The sequence below is a fragment of the Heterocephalus glaber genome, unplaced genomic scaffold (genome assembly GCF_053883595.1).
Source record: "Heterocephalus glaber isolate CG9 unplaced genomic scaffold, H.glaber_assembly_v1.0 deba00001481, whole genome shotgun sequence".
In the NCBI taxonomy this organism is placed as follows: domain Eukaryota; kingdom Metazoa; phylum Chordata; class Mammalia; order Rodentia; family Bathyergidae; genus Heterocephalus; species Heterocephalus glaber.
Window position 1 is genome coordinate 10763292 of NW_028258317.1, and position 21698 is coordinate 10784989.

At 37.3% G+C, this 21698-nt stretch overlaps 1 long non-coding RNA gene across 2 annotated transcripts in view; it reads right to left on the reverse strand.

Moving 5' to 3' along the window:
* The window catches only part of LOC147825810 (uncharacterized), a 364844-nt gene that overhangs the window by 303759 nt on the left and 39387 nt on the right, over positions 1–21698 (reverse strand). For both annotated transcript variants that reach the window (XR_015440151.1, XR_015440150.1), the window contains exon 2: positions 1547–1773. This is a non-coding gene — a long non-coding RNA (uncharacterized LOC147825810). The remainder of the gene's footprint in view (positions 1–1546; positions 1774–21698) is intronic.

Consider the following 21698-nt stretch of genomic DNA (forward strand, 5'->3'; position numbering starts at 1 on the left):
AGAGGTTAAGTGAAGTCACAATTGTCAAATCTTAATCCTATTGGTGTCCTTATAAGAGGAAAAGACCACAGAGTTCTCTGTCTCTCTGAATGTGCACAGAAGAAAGGCCACATAAGGACACACCAAGAAGGCAGCCTCTACAAGCCAGGAGAGACCTCACCAGAAACCAGCCCTACCAAAACACCTTGGCCCTGGGATTTCGGCCTCCACAACTGTGAGAAAACAAAGTTCTCTGCTTAAAGCCAACCACTGTGTGGTATTTTATTATGGTGATATTAGAAGGGTAATACAATATCCTATAACTTTCATTAAAATTTAAATATAAAATTAAAATAATACAAAATATACAAAATTTTGAGTACTCTGAATAGAAATGATATTTCTAAGCATGATAAAAGTAGAAATCACAAAAACACTAATTTACTACTAGTTTAAAACTAGGGAAAAATATGAGAAAGGCAAAATAAAAATAGGACACTTGGAAATTACTTGCAAATAAATGATCAAGAGATAATTAAAACCTTGTACAAATCTATTGAAAAGGACAATGACTAATTTTAAAAGGGACAAAACATGATCAGACAATTCACCAAAAAGTGAAAACAAGTGACTAATAAACATAAAAACCAACTTCCTTATAAATAAAGGACATACATATTATGACAGATATGAGCTAACAATTTTATTTGTGAGACAAGATTAAATTGTGTATTTTCCATTGTTAGAGAGAATTGCAGGAACATTTAACAATAGGTATATCCATTGGTCCATCTTTCCCTATTTATAGAAATTTAGCCTAAGTAAATTTGCAGATAGTAAACATGCAGATAGACCAGAATGAAGAACTATGCAGATGTTTATTTTAATACTGCTCTAAGAAGAAAACATTAAAAACACTCAACTTATTTTTCAGTATAAAATTGGTTAAATAAACACAATACAACTGACAGTGAAATGTTATCGAATCCTTATGAATTGTGATGGCAGAAAAACCATGCCAATATCATATTGATAAATAGTTATTTTCTTATGATTAAAGCAAGCAAAAATCTGTAGAAACAGTCTAAAATATACATATAATATACATAATTTTGGGTCCTGGGGATTGAATCTCTCTCTCTCTCTCTCTCTCTCTCTCTCTCTCTCTGAGAGGGTCTTGCAAAGTTGCCTAGGTAGGACTTGAACTCATGGTTATCCTGCCCCATCCTCCCTCAGTGTTGGTATTACAGGCATGTTTCACTGCTCCTCTAATAAATCCATGTAATTTGACTAACTACTCCGAAATATTTTTCTGTCATTGCAGCTGCACAGTCAGAAGATACTTTATGCAAAACTTAAAACTCTGAGCCATGTTTGTTGATGATGTAACTTTTCTCCAGAGTTTTATATACTTCAGTTCTCATTATGTTTGATGGCAATTAGGAAGAAAAAAATACCCTGAATCTTCATATCACCATCTTGTTCAAACTACACATGTACTTGATGAATGCACATGTTACTACTCACAAAGGAAAATACTGATTTAATTCCAGTTAAAATTACTAACATGTGCATTCTAGTTTCCATGTAAATGCTTCTTTAGTCTTCTTCGCTCATTATTTTCAAATAGCTATTTTTGTTTCAAGCTTCTTTAACTTCCTCATGTAAATGCCAGATGTTTTGATGTTTTCACTGCTTCTTTAGCCAGTACACCTCCACAAACAATATGTTGCACATTCAGCATCTGCAATGCAATATTTACCAGGTCTGCCATACAACCAAAAATTATCTTACCTGAAAAAAATAGGAAAATAAAAAGCATAGTGAAGATAATAATTTATCGTAACTAATACAAATGTTATCATTAGTAAAGAACATTAAAGGATCATTTAAATTAAAATCTCAGACATACCGAAAATATTTTAAATGCCAAAATCTACAAATTCAAATTTCTAAAGACACAGAGATATTTTAAAGACCTAAATTGCATTTTTAAGATTATAATTACAATACATAAGATGAAAATATGCTTATGGAGTTTATAGCTGAAAAGAAATTGAAGCAGAAAGGTCTAGTAAACTTGAAGACATAGCACTAGAAACTTTCCAAAATGATAGAGTAAAAAGAATTTTTGAAAATAAAATAACATCATTGAGCTCTGAGTCTTATTCAAGTGGCTTATTACTTGTTTTCAGAGATACTGAAAAAGAAGAGGATTTAAATGAAGATGAAAATTTTTCTAAATAATTTACAGCTGAAATTATTTCAAGCTTAATGAAAATTATCAACCCACAGACCCACAAAACTCAATAAACTCCAAGCAAAACAAATGTAAAGAAAATTACATCAAGGCACATCTTAATGAAATTGAATAGGATAAATCATAAGAATAGCAAGGGCAGGGAGAGGGACTATCACGGCTGACTAGAGGTAAGCAGCACTCAGAAGCCACTCTGGTATATTCACCCAAGCCAATGGCTACACACCCATATGAAGAGATAGGGATAAGGGGACCAGTCACTGGAACAAAACTTGAGTGAGTCACTGGCCAGGTGAAACACAGAAATACTAGTAGTTAGAATAATTGAGGCCACCATTTGGCCCAGTGCTTCTTGCTGTGCAAGTTTGCAAAGTGTCATTTTGTGACATTAGCAAAATCCTCCTGGGGAAGAAGCCACTGGAAAGGCCACCATTGTGCCCCAAGCCTAGCTGTTCCTGCTTTTAGAACCAAGCAGAACACACAGTCCATCCTTCCTCATCACTCCAACACCTCCAACCACATACATTCCTCACCACCAGGATTCAGGGCCCTGTGTTTGATGGGGAGAGGCTATCATCTCCCCAGCCCCAGGTGGCACTAGAACTGCAATCTAGAGAGAGACTGAGCCACCTGTGGCAAAGTCATGAGCCAGGAAGACTGGTGGAAGAGAAAGGTAGAAAGGGCAGCACAAGCTGCAGAGGCCACAGTGGAAGTACAGCGAAGGAGCCCAAGGCTGAAAGTGACCAAGGGGAGCTGTGCCAGCATCATGCCATCTTCCAGAGAATATTAGAGGCTCCCCAATCATGGTGGACTAAAGGCAGCAGAATTAACAAGCCACTAGGAAATATACATCCTAATCAACAGCTCATAACCTGTGCACCCAACTGCTTCTGCCCTACTTGGAGACATTCAGTATATATGGAACAGAATATATCTGAATATATACCACAGTATGGACATTTGCCAGTCATGTCTCCAAAAACACAAACCGGAAGTCAACACACACCATTCCACAGGCACAGTAAGCAAGGATTTGGCAGACAGCTCCAACTCTCTGTATGCCCTCATTCTGGGAGAGAAGGGGGGGGGGGGAGAGACCAGGTGTGGATTGAGGGCGCCCCACCCATATCCAGCCCCCATTGCTGACAGCTTTTCCTTAGCATTCACCTGTGACTGCTGGAAGGTGGAGCTTAGCCTAAAGACTGCTTAACACTTTTTCTATTGGACAAAGATTGAGAAGGAGAAATCTGGGCTAAAAAAGCTTTTCATAACACTTCTTGCATCAGGCAGTGTCCAATAATTAAATACCTACAGAAAGATGTACATTGGTATCAGTGTTTTTGTATGTTTTGATTTGGTTTGGATTTTTTTTTTTTGCTTGTCATTTTTTGTTTTGGGGTGTGTGTGTGTGTGTGTGTGTGTGTGTGTGTGTGTGTGTGTGTGTGATAGTTTCTGCTTTTTATTGTGATTTATGTTATTTTTGTCACATTTTCCAATATCAGTGTTTGCTTCATAAGGTTAGACAATTTTGTTTTCCTTAAGAATTGGATTTAATCTCCTCTGTCTCTTCTCTCACTTCCCATTTATAGTCTCTCCCCTCTCTTCTTCTTTTATTTCTTCTCTCATACCTTCTGTCTCTCTGACCTTCTCCCTTTTTTCATATGGAAAATTAATAATAACGTGAATGTTATTAATGCTTAATTTTTTCTATCTTATTGTACTTTATTACTCTACTTGTTTTTTCCAGGGTTAGTGGAAAAAGCAGAAATTGTTTCAAACAAGTTCTTAATTATATGCTAACATAAGATTTGCCTTTTTTTATGTTGCTTAAATTCTTTTATTGGTACATTTTAGGTAAACAATACATTTACATTTATCATTGGGTGCTTGTACCTGTACATGATGTATCTTGGTTCTTATTTTTTCCCCATTACCTGTGCTCCCGTCACCCCTCGACCCTTCCCTGTTTACATAGATTTCATTTCTATTTTTTTTTCTTTTCTCATAATTTTTCCTTTCCATTCTTTCCTTTCCCCATCTCCTCCCACTACCCCTACCCCTTTGGAACTTTTCCTATCTCAAAGTATCAATTATTAGTTATTAATCTTTTTAATCCTTATTTACATTCTCAGTTTCTCACACTAGAGAAATGATTCGGTATTTACACATGTGTGTCTTATTTATTTCACTTGAAAGTATGGCCTCAATATGCATCCATTTACCTATAAATGACTCTAGTTTCTTGTTCTTTATGGCTGAGTAGTACTCCATTTTATTAAAAAAACACATCTTCTTTATCCAGTTTCCAGTTGATGGGCACTTGGGCTGTTTCAAAGCTGTAGCTATTACAAACTGTGCCACAATAAACATGGGTACACATATATCTCTGTGGTATGATTCTTTTAATTCTTTTGGGAAAATACCCAGCAGGGGAATAGCTGGGTCAAATGGGACCTCCAGCCCTAGTTCTTTGAGGTATCTCCACACTGATTTCCATAGTGGTTGCACCAGTCTGCACTCCCACCAACAATGGAGAAGGGTTCCTTTCTCTCCACACCCCCGCCAGCATTTGTTATTGGTTGACTTCTTGATAGCAGCCACTCTTCCTGGGGTGAGGTGGAATCTCAGTGTTGTTTTCATCTGCATCTCTCGAATGACCAGTGATGTTGAACATTTTTTCATATGTTTATTTGCTGCTTTTACTTCTTTGTCTGAGAAATATCCATTCTTCTCAGATACCCATTTTTGAATTGGGTCTTTGAATTGGGAGGGGATTGATTTTTTTCAATTCTTTATATATTCTAGATAGTAGCCCTTGGTCTGAGTTACAGCTGCTAAAATTTTTTTCCCACATTCTAGGTTGTCTCTTAGCTCTGTTGGTAGTTTCTCTTGCAGTGCAGAAGCTTTTTAATAAGATGAAATCCCAGTTGTTGATTCTTTCTGCTAATTCCCGTGCTACTGGAGTTTTGTGCATAAAGTCTTTTCCTATCCCAATATCTTCAAGAGTTCTACCTAACTTATCTTCCAGCAAGTTTAGCATTTCTGTCTTAATATTTAGATCTTTAATCCACTTCGATCTTAGTTTAGTGCATTCTGATAGACATGGGTCTAGTTTTAATCTTTGACAGGTTGAAATCCAGTTTTTCCAACACTATTTATTAAATAGGTTATCTTTGCTCCAATGAGGGTGGTTGGCTCCTTTGTCAAAGATGAGGTGGCTGACTATGTCTGAAGTTGTTTCTGCATCTTCTAATCTATTCCACTGATCCTCGGGTCTGTTGCTTTGCCAGTACCATGCTGTTTTTATCACAGTAGCTTTGTAGTATAGTTTCAAGTTGGATATTGTGATACCCCCAGCCATGTCTCTGTTGCCCAGAATTGCTTTTGCTATTCTAGGTCTCTTTTGGTTCCAAATGAAATTTTGGATTGTTTTCTCTAGCTCTGTGGAGTATATTGTTGGAATTTCAATCAGCATTGCATTAAATCTATATAGCAGCTTTGGAAGTATGGCCATTTTCACTATATTGATTCTTCCTACCCAGGAACAAGGGATGTCTTTCCACTTTCTTATATCCTCCTCCATCTTCTTTTTCAGGGTGCTGTAGTTTTCAGTGTAGAGGTCTTTTGCTTCCTTTGTTAGATTGATTCCTAGATATTTCATTTTTTTAGATGCTATTGTAAAAAGAATTGTTTCCCTAATTTCTCTCTCAGTGAGTCTGCTATTTGTGTATAAGAAGGCTATTATTTTTTGAGTGTTGACTTTATATCTGGCTACTCTACTGAATCTGTCAATTAAGTCTAGAAGTCTTTTGGTAGAGTTTTTGGGTCTTCTATGTAAAGTATCATATCATCAGCAAATAATGACAGTTTAACTTCTTCCTTTCCTATCTTTATTCCTTTTATTTCTTTCTCTTGTCTAATTGCTGTGGCTAATGTTTCCAGAAGTATATTGACCAGGAGTCATGATAGTGGGCATCCTTGTCTTGTTCCTGATTTTAGTGTGAAAGTTTTCAGTTTTTGACCATTTGGTATGATGTTGGCTGTTGGTTTTTCATAAATAGCCTTAATCAGGTTGAGATAAAGACCTTCTATTACAATTTTCTGTAGGGTTTTTATCATTAATGGGTGTTGGATTTTGTCGAATGCATTTTCTGCATCTATTGAGGTAATCGTATGGTTTTTGTCTTGACTCTGTTAATATGGTGTATTACATTTATTGATTTACAAATGTTGAACCATCCTTGCATCCCTGGGATAAATCCAACTTGGTCATGGTGTACAATCTTCTTGATGACACTCTGTATTCTCTTTGCCAGTATCTTGTTGAGAATTTTTGCATCTATCTTCATTAGGGAGATTGGTCTTTAGTTCTCTTTTTGGGTTGGATCTTTCCCTGCCTTTGGAATCAAACTCACACTTGCTTCCAGGAATGAGTTTGGAAGCCTTGCTTCCCTTTCAATTTCCTTGATGAGTTTAAAGAGTAAAGGCATTAGTTCTTCTTTAAATGACTTGTGGAATTCAGCAGTGAAGCCATCCAGACCTGGGCTTTTCTTTGTTGGTAAATATTTTATTACATTTTCAATTTCACTCATTGTAATTGGGGTGTTTAGAATTTCTATATCTTCTTCATTTAACTTTCAATTCATATGTATCTAGGAATCTGTCCATTTCTGTGTCTTCCATTTTATTAGAGTACAGGTTCTCGAAGTAGGTATTGATGATCCTCTGGATTTCTGCTGGTTCTGTTGTGACTTCCCCTTTTTTGTTAAGGTTGGCTAAAGGTTTATTGATTTTATTTATTCTTTCAAAAAAACCAACTCTTTGATTCATTAACTTTTTGTATCATTCTCTTAGTCTCCATTGCATTGATCTTTGCTCTGATTTTTGTAATTTCCTCTCTTATGCAGGCTTTGGGTTTGTTATTCTCTTCTTTTTCTAGGAGTTTGAGATTCTGCATTAGGTTATTTATCTGAGTTCCCTCTGTTTTACTAATATGGGCATTCACTGCTATGAATTTCCCACATAGAACTGCTTTCATTGTGTCCTATAGATTCCTGTATGTTGTATTGGCATTATCATTTACTTGTAGAAAGTGTCTAATTTCTTCTTTAATTTCCTCTGTCACTCATTGGTTGCTCAGGAGGGTGTTATTCAATTTCCAGGTGTTTGTGGGAGTTTTGCAGTTTCTCATGTTATTGATCTCCAATTTGATTGCACTATGGTCTGATAATATACAGGTAGTAATTTCAATTCTTTTACATTGACTTAGACATGTCCTGTGAGCTAGCATGTGGTCTATTTTGGAGAATGACCTGTGTGCACCTGTAAAGAATGTGTATTCTGATTTTGTGGGGTAGAACACTCTGTAAATATCTATTAAGTCCATTTGTTCAATAGCTTGGTTCAGTTCTAGAATTTTGTGGTTAATTTTTTGTCTAGATGATCTGTCTATTTGTGATAGTGAGGTATTGAGGTCCCCCACTACAATTGTATTAGTGCTTATTTGGTTTTTCATGTCCATTAATATTTGTTTTGTATAGTTGGTGGCATTCATATTTGGTGCATATATATTTAGGATTGTCATCTCTTTCTCTTGGATTGTTCCCTTCACAAGGATGTAATGACCATCTTTGTCTCTCTTAATTAGTTTTGGTTTAAAATCTACTTTGTCTGCAAATAAGATTGCTACCCCTGATTTTTTCTGGGTTCCTGTTGCATGAAGAGCCATTTTCTACCCTTTTACTTTCAGTCTATGAGTTTCTTTTTGAGTTAGGTGTGTTTCTTGTATACAACATATTGCTGGATTTTGCTTCTTAAATCATTCCATCAGTCTACGTTTTTTGATTGGTGAATTGAGGCCATTAACATTGATAGTTATAATTGATAAATATTGACTCATTCTTGTCATGATGTTTTACTGTTGGTGGGTCTTATTTCTTTTTCCCTCATTCCCTTTAGTTTCTTACTTTGGTGGCTTCCCTCTGTTGAGCCTCATGGAGTTGTGAACTTCGTTGCCTTTTTCTAGGATATTGCTTAGAATTGTTTGGAGTGCTGGTTTGGTGTTCATGAAATTTCTCAGGTGTTCTTTGTCATGGAAGTATCTAATTTCCCCCATTGATTTTGAAAGATAATTTTGCCAGATACAACAGTCTAGGTTGGAAGTTATTTTCTTCCAACTCAAAATACTTCACTCCAGGCTCTCCTTGATTTGAGGGTTTGTGTTGAGAAGTCTGCCATGAATCTGATCAGCTTTCCTTTATAGGTGATTTGTTTCTTTTCTCTAACTGCCTATAGGATTTTGTTCTTCTGTTGGGTTTCTGGGATCTTGACTATTATATGTCTAGGTGTAGATTTTCTTTGATCATGTCTGGGTGGAGTTCTATATGCCTCACTTATCTTTATGTCCAATTCTCCACCTCTCTCTGGGAAGTTTCCTACTATTACTTCTGTGAACAGTTTTTTTATGTCAATTGTACTTTCTCCTGTTTTTTCATGGACTTCTATCAGTCTTTGCATCATCTAGCAGCTGTTGAATTGATTTCTCATGGTCAACTTACTATTTTTAAGAAATCTCTGCTTTCATGGTCCTTCACCACAATCCTGTCTTCTATATCTGATACTCTATCTTCAGATTCTCTTAATCTGCTCTGCATGCTTTCAATGGAGTTTTTAATCTCCTGAATATCTGTTGGAATCTGTTTCATGGATTCCATTTCTTTCCTATGTTGGGTGATCAAAGTTTCCATTTCTTTCCTATGCTGGGCATTCCTGGCTCCCAGCATGTTTCTGAGCTCATCTATTTTTTTATCAGTTTCTGTTCTAGAGCCTCTAATCATGTCTTTCACTCTGCTCACCATCTCTGTAGTTATCTGGGAAATTATTTCTGCTTTGAATTTTTCTAGAGCCTCATTTATCTGTTTTGTTACTTCCTGTGCTCTCAGTTCAGGGTGCCCATGTGGTTGATTATCAGGCTTTTGCACCTCATTTCCCCAGAGATTGCCTTTTGTGGGGTGGAAGTCTGGGTTTGTGACTTGCTTAAATGTCTTCTCATTTTTGTTTTTGGTACTGTCCTTGGTTTAGTTCCTGGGTTGATATTTTGAAGTTGTTTATTGTAAATATCTTTGTTGATGTATTTGAAACCCTTATGGAATGATTGCTTCTCAGAGGTGTCTTCCAGATATAGCTCGTCTTTAGGTTTTGTGTCTCTAATGACTCTGAGGCTATCTCATTTTCATTATACCTGGAACAAAAACTGTTTAGATCAATCCCAGCACCTTAGCCCAAGTCATAAATCAGCAACACCATAGCATCAAATATGTCTTAGAGAATGATAATTTGTGGTAGTTATTAATCTATCACCTTTAAAAAATAAAGGGCCTCCTTCAGGGTATGTCTCTGCTGTCACAATAGACAACATAGGCAGCAGTGTGCAGTTATAAATCAATGAGTCTCAGTAAGCTAGTCCCAGACCCATGAAATTCAGGCAGATTTCTGGTTTCAAGTCCCAAGCTGAGCTCCCTGTCCTCCTGCAGGGTTGCACTCTGCAAGTTTTTACTGCAGGTTTCAGCTCTTTTTCCCCTGAAGAAAGTCCAGTTTCCAATGGGAGCTGATGATCCCTCCAACTTACCAATCACGGTGGTCTGGTGTGCCTTTATTGCAGAGATTCCCTTCACTTTTCCAGTGGGCTTGTTTTCATCAGGGAGCCTGAGAGAGGCACTCTCTCTGTTGTTCACTTGTGCCACTCAGGACAATGGCTTTTATGTCCCCCTGTTCCTCTGCAGTGTGTAACCAAGTAGCTACACAGCCAAAAGGCCAGAGGCTGGGTAGGGGGTGTTGTTGGAGGTGCCTGTGTGGCCAAGCCATCGACTGGTGGGCCTGCCTGGGGCAGGTGTCCTCCTCTCCCTGTCCTGGTGGCAAGCTGGTGGAGCAAGCTGGAGCAAGCAGGTCCTGGTCATCCTGCAACCACTCGGCCCCTCTCAGCCCCACCTGGCTCCATTAGGCCAAGCCGTTGGCTGGTGGGCCTGCGGGGTCGGGGCTGGAGGGGTCCTCCTCACCCTGTCCTGGTGGCAAGCTGGTCAAAATTTGCCTTTTAATTGTTGAAGTCATTGCTGATTATGCTCTCCTCTTAAAGTAATACTAGGGATTGAACCTACCGCTTAGAACAGATGGAGTGGGTACTTTTACTTGCATACAGACTCACAATCAGGGTACATCACAAAGAGAAAGCTACCAACAAAAATGAATATCACACACTAGTGATACAGATATCCCTTCCAACTGATCAGCAAACCTCAAGATAAAATACAAGAATCATGAGAAAACAGACATCAAGGTGCCTTCAAAAACTTATAACTCCTCAAAAACTAATCTACAATTATTGAAGTGGATGAAACTCCACATAAAGAACTTAAAATTCTGATAGTTGAAATGGTCAATGCACTCAAAGAAGAGACAAATAAACAGCTAAATAAATCAATTACTAAAATGATCAATGAGCTCAAAGAAGATAAAATAAACAGATGAATTAATTAATGGAGATTATGCAGCTATGAAAGACCACTTCAGTAAAGAGATACAAGTTCTAAAAAAAGAAATAACCAAACAGAAATCTTGGAAATAAAAACCTCAGTGACAGCTGGGCATGGTCTTGCATGCCTGTAATCCCAGCACTCAGGAGGTTGAGACAAGAGGATCAGCATGAGTCTGAAGCCAGTCTGGGCTTCACAGTGAGTTCAGAGCTTGCCTGAAGCCTGAACTACAAAGTGTGACCCTGTCTCAAACAAACAAACAAATAAACAAACAAAACAACCTCAATGAGACAAATAAAAATCTCAGTGGAAAATCTCAGCAGTAGGCAAGATGAGTCAGAAGACTACCAGGACTTGAAGACAAGGTGAACATAATAGAACATTTGGATAGTAATGAAGAAAAAATAATACAAAACAATAGATTATTCAGGTGTTCTTGGATAATTCTAAAATGCCAAATTAAAGACTTACTGGTTTTGAGAAGAGATGGGAAATACAGGCTAATGCCATAGAAAATCTATTCATTGAAACTATAACAGAAAATTTCCCAAACCTGGGCAATAAGATGAATACACAAACAATGGAGACATTGAGAATTCCAAATAAACATGACCAGAAAAGAAACTCTGCATGACATATCATAACAAATTGTCAAAAATTTAAAATAAATAATATTAAAATCTTTTAAAGAAAAATGCCAAATCACTGATAAGGTCAAATCCATCAGAATATCAATAGATATCTCAACAAAAACCTTAAAGATCAGAAATACTTGGAATAATGTATTTCAAGCCCAGAAAGAAAGACATTACCAATCCAGATTATTATATCCTGCAAAGCTACCCTCCCAAATTAAAAAAGAAATAACAATCTTATAACATAAGTGTAAACTAAAGAAATTCATGACCACTAAGCCAGCATTGCAGAAAATACTTAATGGAATGCTAAACAGAGAGAAAGAAGACAAGCACAACCATGAGAAATAATAAATCTCATTAAAAGTAAATAAATGGATAAGAATCAGAAGTGAATCAACCACTAGAAAAGCAATATCACATGGTTTATTTAATATGAGATACCTATAAAATAGAATAAAATAAATGTTACAGGAAACCACAAGGTAAACTTCTAGAAAGGGAGTAAAGGATTATGGGGAGAGGGAGCAAAGAAAGATGGGGGAATTGAAGATGAGCAAGATATGTTAAATGCATGTGCCAATTTCCCAAAACAAACCTCACCATTTTGTATTATAAACATGCTCTACTAAATTTTTTTAAATCACCCTATCAGGTGATTTTTGTCTTTGAAACAAAGAAGAACAAATTATACCATCTTCCTCCAAAAATAAAAAGTATTCAAAAAAAGGGAAAAAAAACAAAGTGACAAGTATTAATATAGACTTTTCAATAATACTTAATATAAGTAGTCATGATTCTCCAATTAAAAGATACAAAGACTGGTAGATTGGATCCAAAACCAAGACCCATCTATATGTCATCAGCAAGAGACACATCTCATTGTGAAGACATACACAGACTACAAATGAAAGGATGATAAGTGATACTCTAGCCAATAAAAGCCCAAAAGAAAGCAAGAATATTTATATTGATACCTACAAAGTAGACTTCAAATTAAAATTAGTTGGAAGAGACATTAACAAAGAGACCAATGCACCAAGAAGAGATAACCATTATATATATATATACACACACATTGTAAATACATATAACCATTGTAAATATATATACTAAATGTGGCCATACCTAATTTCATAAAACAAACCACTCCTTGACATAAATGAACAGATAGTCCCCAATACAATCATAGGGGGAATTTTAATATCCCAGTCTCACAAATGCATTGATCTACAAGACAAAACAATAACAACAACAACAAAGAAACATCAGCGCTAAACTACATTATAGACAAAATACATGTAAGGGAAATCTAGAGAATGTTCCACCCAACAACAGCAGAATATACATTTTTTTCAGCAGCCCACAGAACTTTCTTGAAAACAGACCCAGATTTTGTGCCATAAGACAAGTCTTAATAAACAAAAAAGAGGGTCAGAGATTTAACTCAGTGGCACCACATCTGCCTCACAAGTGAAAGGTCCCAAGTTTGATCTCCAGTATTGCAAATAAATAAATAAGAGCTGAGATAATCTCATGGATCCAATTATGGTTTAGATATAGACTATCCCCCCAAAAGGATCATACGCTAAGAGGTTGGACTTTTCAATGGTTATTGGATCATGGGGGTTCTATATTCATCAATGGATTTATACATTGATGAGGTCAGAGCTGAATGTGCTGTTAGGAGGTGGGTCTGGTCAAAAGAGGCACATCAATAGTGGTGTGAGCTGGAAGGTTATATTCTTGTCCCTGACTGTTCTCTCTCTGCTTCCTGATTGCCATGGGATGAGCAGCTGCCCTACACACAGTTTCTACCACCATGCCATTTCTGCCTTGGAACCAGCTGACCATGGACTGAAAACACAAGCCACAATGAAACTCTCTTCCTTAAGTTGTGTGTATTGGGTATTTTGTCCCAGTGACAAGAAAGTAACCAAAGCACATCTTACACTTGATCCTAGCCAAAAGGCCGAGAAGCGATTACCAATGCACATCCTATCAGATAACAATGGAATGAAACTACAAATCAATAGTGAAATAAAACACAGAAACTACACAATGATATAGAGACTGAATAAACACTTTTGAATAAATGGGTCACTGAAAAAATCAACAAAGAAATTTTAAAATTCTTAGACTCAAAAATTAATAGAAACATACATATCAAGATCTGTAAGAGACAATGAAAATAGTTCAAAGAGAGAATGCCTTCATTAGAAAAGCAGAGCATCACCCAAAAAATAACCTAATGATAGATTCAAGGTCCTAGATAAACAAGAGAAATAGCAAGCCCTAAACCACTAGGAAAGAAATAATAAAAATTAGAGCAGAAATTAATGAGCTAGAGACTGAAAGAACATTACAATGGATGAATAAATCAGTCAGATAAGTGCACACAGACCCCAGTGAGAAGCCCACATGAACCAGAGTGGCACAAGTTTGCCAGTCTCAGACAGGACCCTGCCCACACACTAGCACCTTGGGCCTGCAGGCCCCAGCTAAAGGCCCACCTGGAAAACAGCTGCACAGGTGCACAGGACAATACAGAGGCCCACTCAGATACCATTGGTAAGTGCACACAGGCCCCAGCCAGAAGCCCACACAGACACCAGTGACTCAGGTGAACAGCCCCTAGCCAAAGGCCCTAGCAGACAACAGCTATGCAGATGGGCAGACTCCAGCTAGAGGCATGCGCAAATACCATCCTAAGTGTGCGTAGACACCAGCCAGAACCCTGCCCAGACAATAGCACAGCCCAGGGATCCAGAAGGCCACCTTTCTGAACACAGGAATTAACACAGTATGAGTAACAGAGAGAAGGCGACTCTGAGAATTGAAGACCACTGGGAGAGCAAAATGTCACCTCAACAAAGGATCAGCAGGCTACATCTGTTGAAATGAGAAGACACTTAACCAAGACTCAAAACTAGACTTCCAGATCACCTAAGGCAACTTCAAGGGGCAATGAGAAGGAACAATCTGATATTCAACCACCTGGAATCCCTGAACTGGCAACAAAAGAGGATCTGGAATAAATGAAATCAGAAATAATGTCTCAGATAACAACATAGATTGTATCCATAGTTCAAGTCTTGATTAATAACTCCAGAGAAGACATAGATAAAAAACAGAGAAGCTAAGGAACAAGGAATCCCAGCACAGGAAGCAAATGCAATCCATAAAACAGATGCAAACAGATTTCCAAGAGAATAAAAACTCCACTGAAAGTTTACACAGCAGAATGAGCCAACGTAAGGACAGAATATCAGATATAGAAGACAGGATTGTAATTAGTAACCAGGAAAATAAAAATTTCTAAAAAATAGTAAGGGATCATGAGAAATCACTCCAGCAGCTGCTAGATGATGCAAGGAAGAATAACATAAGACTGATCAGAGTCAATGAAAAAACAGGAGAGAATTTGACATACAGATAAGTGAGGCATATAGGACTCCAACTACCCCAGATCAAAAAAAATCTACATGTAGGCATTTAGTAGTTAAGATTCCAGAAAGCCAACAGAAGAACAAAATACTACAAGCAGTTAGAGAAAAGAAACAAATTACATATAAAGGAAAGCCCATCAGAATCACAGCAGACTTCTCAACACAAACCCTCAAGGCAAGAAGAACTTGGAGTGAAGTATTTCAAGCCCTAGAAGAAAACAACCTCCAACCCCAATTGAAGTACCCTGCAAAACTATCTTTCAAAATTAATGGAGAAATGAGACATTTTCATGACAAGGAGTACTTCAGGGACTTTATGAATAGCAAACCAGCACTCCAAAAGTTTTTAAACAATATCCTAGGAAAAGACAATGAGGATCACACCCCCAGGAAGCCCAGCAGAATGAATCCATCAGGAAAGACAAGAAATTAAATGCAAAGGGGGAGAATCCAACAAAAAAAAAGGTCATGACAAAGAAAAGTCAATACATATCAGTTATAACCATCAATGTTAATGGTCCCAATTCACCAATCAAAACAAATAGATTGGCAGAATGGGTCAAGAGGCAAGATCCAACAATATGCTGCATATAAGAAACACACTGAATTCAAAATAAACTCATAAACTGAAAGTTAAAGGGTGGAAAACAGTACTCCATGCAATAGGAACCCAAAAAAGCAGGAGTAGCTATCCTATTTGCAGATAAAATGGACTTCAAACCAACAGTAATTAAGACAGATAAAGAAAGGGCTGGGGATTTAGCTCAGTGGTTCTGCCTCCTGCCTTGCAAGCACAAGGTCCCAAGTTCGATCCCCAGTACCAAAAAAGAGAGAGAGAGGCAAAGAAGGGCACTACATTCTTGAAAAGATGAAGAGGAAGAGATGACAATCATAAATATATATGATATATATGATGACAAATATAAATATATATGCACCAAATACTAGTGGACCCAACTGTATAAAACAAATACAAATATGTGATCATCCTGTCTCAGCCTCCCGGACTGCTGGAATTACAGGTGTACACCACCATGCTGGGCTTGAGTAATTTCTTCAATTCTTTCAGTGTCTATGACTTTCTATCAATTGGATCAGGAGCAATGGAGAAAGACTTCTTCCCCTCAAAACTGATTTCAGAGAAGCAGGAGGACTTCCACCTGGGCGCAATTAAATCCCCCACCATTCAGAAGCAATGAAAGCAAAAAGTGTTTGGCACCAAGTTCATATGTCTCCACCTGCTGCACATTCAGAGATTGTCAGGAAGGGGAAAGTACTGACCTGTGGACTGGATATCAAATCAGGAAAGTCTTTAAGGCAAACTAACAAAGCAGGCTGCTCTGCCCTCTCATCCTGGATAGGATAGGCGCATCCCCGTGTGGTTGCTACAGGGAGGCCCATTTTGAATCACAGATGAGGGCTTTGAGCTAAACAGCCTGTGAAGGCCCTCCTTGCTCCAACACTCTGTGATTTGCATTTTTATTGTACAGTAAGGATTAAAATGGAAACAGATGAACATTTTTCATGCCCAGCCCCAGTTTAATGTGAAATGTTTTTGCACAAAGATGTTTAATTGTTTTGCAGAAGTCACAAAGATGATTAAATACCTCTTTCCTCTCCAAATGTGTATAACTATTAACTCTGCTTGTACAATATAGAAAACCTGATGGGTTTTGGATAATCTGGGAAATGAACATGGACAATATTCTCTGAAATAGCTATCACTGGTTTCTAAGTTAGCAAATGCTTGCTGAATGTTGCTATGTTCATTTCTCCTTTTGGTTTTGGCCTTAAACAAAAAGAGTGGAGTGATTATGTCAAAGCTATGTCAGCAGTTTTTGACTTACACTTATTAGCAGATGTCGCAGATATGCCTAGTAGCCATTCATGCCTGCTATTCCTCTCTATCTGCCTATCTTTATTAACACTTACATACATTCCTAGCCTACCTATGTAGCTAGGAGCACTCATGTGACACAGTTCCAGCCACTGGGACATAAACAGAAGTCAGACAGGGGTGATGGGAACTTTTGCTTTTTCTCATGAGGCTTGTACACCATCATCATCTATGGCAATCCACTTCACCACATTTTCTCCCTCCCCTGAACATAGATGTGATGTCTGGAATTGCAGCAGTTGAAGTGCAATGATAAAATTACCTGTCAACACACCAAGGACAATAAAAGGAAAAGGCAAAAAAAGGCTCAGAGCCCAAATGACAAAAAGATAATAAGCATCTATATTTATTCCCCTGTGGCTGTGTATTAATTGTGACAGAACATATATCTTTGGGATGTAATAGGTTCAGAGAAAAGATTAATGGCCTTTAGTTACATATTACTTGTAAAATAAATGAAATTGAGCCTTAATTGTTTAATACTAAAAGCATCGTTGTTATTTAACAGACCTATTACATATTGTCTTGGTTTCCATTAACATTTCAGGGAAGAAATATTAGCATGATGACATCAACTCAAATAAAAAGCATATAAAAACATATATATCATGATCTAGTTTCTATCATGGTCATGGTAATAGGTCTTTCCCAGTACCAAAACCTAATTGTGTGTTTTTAGGTTAGGCATGTTATCTGCTCAAAGCCATAGTCACTTCATTCATTCAGTTAATAAAATGCCTTTGTGTCAGATTCCGTTATTTGTTATTTTGCACCTTCTCAACTGCTATGTGCAAGAACCTGTCAATCCTTGCCATTTAATTATCTTTAAACTCTAAGAATCTACATTTTGTTCTTCAAAAAGGGTAAAATACTTGGGATTTGCCACATTATTTTACCAAAAGTTTAGATCAAGGAAGAGCAAACTTGTTCTATAAAAGACCAGATAGTTAATATTTTAGACTTTATGGGCCATAAATTCTCTTTTGCCACCATTCAGTTTTGTCAGTTTGACACAAAAATAGCTATAGACAATGTGCAAATGAGTGTGACTGTGTTGCAATTTTTAAGTTTTGTGGGGGGTTTTTTCCTGGTGCCAGGAATCGAACTCAGGACCTTGCACTTGCGAGGCAGGTGTGGCACCACTGAGCTAAATCCCCAGCCCAATAAAATTTTATTAATACTGAAATTTGGATAAAATTTTCAGGTATACAGAATATTCTTTCCAATTTTTTTCAATGATATAAAATATCTTATTTTATAAGATATTTTCATGGGCCATACAAAAAAAGGCAGTAAATCCACTTTGGCCTGCAAGCCACAGCTACATAAATCCTATCACTTTTGCCCTCTGAGTGCTGTAATCATCTGAATATGCCTTACAGAATAAGCAAATGGGAACTTGCAAAAGTCCACATAAGTTTCATCATGTAGTTCTTCCCAATGAAGTGTCCAACAGAATCTCTGATGGGTACTACTTTAATAATCAGTTGTTTCTTTCTTTAGAAATCTAGATTTCTTAATTCCCGCTTTCATCTATATGAAGGAAAGCCACCTTGTTGCATAATACAAGGCAGAATCACCATGAATTCCTTATGATCTGAAATCATATTTGTGTCAACAGCTGACAATCCCATGGAAACTGCCTTCACAGCACAAGGAAAGACCCCATTCATCTCTGTGTTCATCCTGTTATCCTTCCCCAGTGCCTATCCCATCCAGGGCTATTGTTCTTATGTCTCATAAGAAGCCTGTCAGAGTAAAAAGGAAGACATCTTTTGGTTGGAACATGATGTTCACCAGGTTCCTAAAGATATTTCCTTTTTTATATAGAAATTAGTGGACCTGGGGATGCTACAAAATAATAATTTTAGCATTCCTTGTCGAACAAACATAAGGAAAAATGATTTTATTAAGTGTAAAATACATTTCTTGACACTCTCAGGCTCAGAAACAACCCCAAAGAATGACATGGCGTTTTTTATTATTGTTTTATTAAGACCAGATTCCACACATTCAACATCAATAACTAACAGGAATTGACTTTTTAAACAAATATTTTCCAATTCCTTTGTTTTTCTAATCAGAAACAGAAACCATTGCGTTATGAAGAAGACAAGGCAGCTACAACTCACCCACTTTTGCCCTACTCATTTGACTTATTGTCCTTTATTACCCTGGCACAGCTTCCCTTCTAGAACTGGACCTCTGCCCACACTTCCATTATTTTTGGCTGGAGTCCTATTATATAAAGGTGACTTTGATTTCCAGGATCAAGAAAGAGAGTTGAGGATGGTTAGGCACTGCGGGTAATTAATGATTTACTGAAAGCACTTACAGATAGCAAGACACTATGTTAAGCTCTCTGTGTATTTACTACATTACTGCACATTATTCCTTTCACTCTTAGTACCACAGATTAGATGATTTAACATTATTTTATAGATAAGATGACTGAAACTAATAAGTTTAAGGAACTTAACTAAATTCATACTGCTGGCAATAGGTGGTATTGTTCTTCCATTACACCATTCCGCCTCCTTGATTCTATTCTTTCCAGTTCTTCCTTCAAGAGTCTGAATTTATCTCCAATGTCTCCATACTGGCATTAAGAGGAGCTCCCAAAAAGGTGAGCACTTGGCAGTGTATACTCTGGCATGTAATTACTGATTTTATAAAATTACCCAGAAGTATGCCCACCATTTCCTTCCAGAATGAGACTTGAGAATATTGTATTTGAGCAGCTCGGCTGCCTGTTCCAGGCTCACCCTCTATCACTGGGAAACATCTCTCTGTCCCCTATCCCATTCCCTGGTGAACAGATCTCACTCCATCCCTTGCAGTCCAGTATTTCTGGGAATCTCTTGTACCTAAATTATGTCTACTCAAGTCACATTATTTCATTATAAATTGTTTTCATGTGTAGACTTACTGTGGGCACTGCCCATACCTTAAACAATATTTAAAAATAAATTGTAGGATTTTTTATTCAATTAAAATGTAAATTTTTTATGAAACAAGACATTTAAATAATTTTTCATTTATTGCTTCAATAATACTTTTTGAGTGTTAGATCCTGGAGGATATAGTGCTATGTATAAGGAGAAACATGGAGCTTTTGTTACTTATTTAAATGATCGGGCTAATTCCAAATCTAAAGTTTGAGTAATTGGCTCATGAATTTATATCAACAACAGTTATAAGAAAATCTTATTTTTCCTTGCATAATGAGGGCACAGGAATTCAGTCTGAGCTACACCAAATGCTGAAATACTTGAAATTCTCTTTGGTCTTGCATCACCTTTTCTGTGCTGCCTCTTCCCCAGACATCCTATCTTCAAGCGTCACTTAGGACTGTCCACAAAGAGCCCCTAAACTCCAGATCTTTATTATTTTCCATCTTGGCCCTATCATAATTGCCTGTCCAGGGTCTCATTTTTCTCAGTCATATTGTCTATTTCCAACCCAAAAAAAGGTAAATCTGTGAATTGCTCTAATTATAAATCCCTTGGTATGTCTCCCCAAAAATGTAGCAGTGTATCAGTTTGGCTTCCAAATTTGGAATAAATCACTGTTCAGAACAAGGAGAGTCAAGATAAAGGATTTCAGGTGACCACAGATGCACAAAAGAAGCAAAGCTTGGCAAATGGCCAGAGGATATGGCAGATACAAATGGCAGCAGTCCAGCACCTGGGGATTCAGCTGGCAGCTAATTGACAGGAGAAAATAGCCAGGCAGGTGGCTAACACCACAAGCTCAGCTATGTGAAGTTGGGTCAGACACAGGGTCAGAAAAATTAGGAATAGACATCTAAGAAATAAAGAATCCATAGAAACTGAATAATTCTATGTGAAGACGCTAGATTACTAAGCCATTTCCATCTCCATCTTTTACAAGGCCTTTTCCAAGTGTGGTAACCATAGGAATCTTGAGAATGAAAGTTATGTGACAAACTCAGATGAAAAGATGTGGACAATGTTTGAGGAGAGAAGGTTAATAAGACCATGAGCCAAGATTATGAGCAAACCTTGAGTATTCCCTTTCTCCAGGAGAGGGCAGACTTACAGTACAGGGAGAATCAAAGGGAAGCCTTGACAAATGCAAGGCTCAGGTTCCTTCAATAGCAAAGGGAACGGAAAAAAAAAAAAAGTTGAACAAGGAATTGAGAAAGATGGTCAAGAGATATTTCACAAAAGAGATGATATTTGAGCTTGATTATGGAGCATAAATAGAATATTGCTTATGTTCAAAGGACATTCCAAATGGTGCTACAGCATGGGAAGGAGGCTTGAGAGTACACATTGTACTTAAGGAGCTGTGCATTGATGAACACATAGATAATACAGTAAGAAAAATTAAACTAGATTGCACACACACATACACACACACACACTCACACACAGAATCAGTCCTCTATATCCATGGGTTCCACATACGAGGTTTCAACCCACCATGGGTCAAAAATAGTCAAAAAACATTTGTGTCTGCAATCAACATATGTGAACTTTTTCTTGTCATCTTTAAAGGGTAAAATCAACACACTCAGCGACTTATTTTACTTATAGGAAGAGAAACATTGACATTCCAGTGCAGATGAGGATGGATGGGATGGAAGTATCATTAATTAAGACAAAAAGAGAGAAGATTTGGGAAAATATAAATTAGATTTAAGTTTGGAACAAAAGAAATTCTGGAAGAGAAAGAAGTGCTGAAGAATTGAGACTCTGGATCAGTGATCTTTGAATACTTAACAATGCATAAAATCACTTATGAAAAAGCTCTAGGAGAAGGGAAAGGGAAAAAGGCAGACTTTGTGAGCCATTAAATTTGACTATACACAGAAAGGTGGAGCACGATTGCAAAAAAATAATCAGGCAGAGATACAGTGAAATGAGTGCTCATAGATTCTTACAAAACAGGTGCAGGAGAGAGTAATCTTAAGGGACACGTATC